Below are 1,507 nucleotides of genomic sequence, written 5' to 3'. Positions count from 1 at the left end.
CTTTCTTTATGTCAGTTTGTTTATCTGTCTGTCTGTCTGTGGTTATATGGTTTGTCTAATTTGTCTATTTGTGTCTGTCTGCCTGCCTGTCTACGCTTATCAGAATCTTTCTCTCGCTCACCACCATCACCAACACCATATCACAACACTAAACCCATGAAATCGCTCAGTTACTGCTTAACAAACATGAATAAATCCCCTGCTCAAATCACATTATCCCGTTAACACACCGCAAATCACCCCACAGGAAGCTTATTACGTACTGTACCTGTCACTGGCCAGTTAAATAGGCACGGTGTAATTATAATGTGGAGGAAACTCAGTGAACATTGAAGTCTCCAAGAATGGAGATCTCTGCAAAAGGGAAGAAATTCAGAAGGTGCTCCACTTTGGAAGTTAAGTAGTCAAAGAATTTCTTATAGTCTGAGGAGTTAGGTGAGAGGTATACAGCACAAATTTAGTTTGAGAGTGACTCTGTAGTCGTAGCCAGATGGTGGAAAACTTGGAAGATTCAAGAGCATGGGCACGAGATCTTGATCTTGATCTTGATGGTACAGGTGGCACAGGATCACTCCTGAGCCAGGCCTTTGGATCGGCAACTCCTGTAGAAAGGGAAAAAAAAAAAAAAAAAAAAAAAAAAAGAGAAACGAACAGCATCCTCTATCCTAATTGTTCATACACCTGGCACGCCACATTCTCTCCAGAAACTCTTTCACCGCCTCAATCATCCTTTCATTGGCCTCTCTACCCAGTCCCAGCAACAACACCATCCATTCCTTTCCTGTCTTCTCCACTCTTTCATTCCTATCATGCCCTAACTCAGTCAGTATCACTTGCATCATCTCATTCCTGTCTCTGGCATACTGCACACACTCCAGCACCACATGTTCCACCGTCTCATCCTCTCTCATGTCACACATCTGGCACACTTTGCTGCGGGACTCAGACCACCTGTAACTCCTTGCATTCACATCCATACACTGTGCCCTCGCTCGGAAGAGAAGATCACCGCCCAGGCTTCCATCATACCACCTTTCATACCTCGGGGCCTCTTTCTCCTTGTACCATTCCAGGGTCTTCTTTCTTTCCATCTCATTCTTCCATTCATTCAGTCCCACACATTTCACTTCTTTGTCTATCTCATTCTTCCATTTTCTCACATCCCATTCGGCTCCCACTCTTCCTCCTCTTGTTACCACCCATTCACGCTCATTTTGATTCCTCCCAGCCATTCTTATCGCCCACACAACTTGCAATCCATTCCTGTCTGTCATTCTCATGCATCTCTTCCTCCATTTGCTTCCACTTTCATTCCACAGGTACACCTTCCTTGCTATTCTTGCACCATCCATTCTCTCAAGCCTAATCTTGTACCTAAGTGTGGCTTTTGTCAGTCTTTCTCTGAAGGTGCTCCATCCCATGTCACCTCTCAAGGCTTCAACTGCTGTGCACCTCGGTGCACTCAGTGCCATCCTTGCTACTTTGTTCTGGCCCACTTCTAACTTAT

The sequence above is a fragment of the Scylla paramamosain genome, chromosome 12, assembly GCF_035594125.1.
Source record: "Scylla paramamosain isolate STU-SP2022 chromosome 12, ASM3559412v1, whole genome shotgun sequence".
NCBI classification, from domain to species: Eukaryota; Metazoa; Arthropoda; class Malacostraca; order Decapoda; family Portunidae; genus Scylla; species Scylla paramamosain.
Note: the sequence above shows the minus strand (reverse complement) of the source record.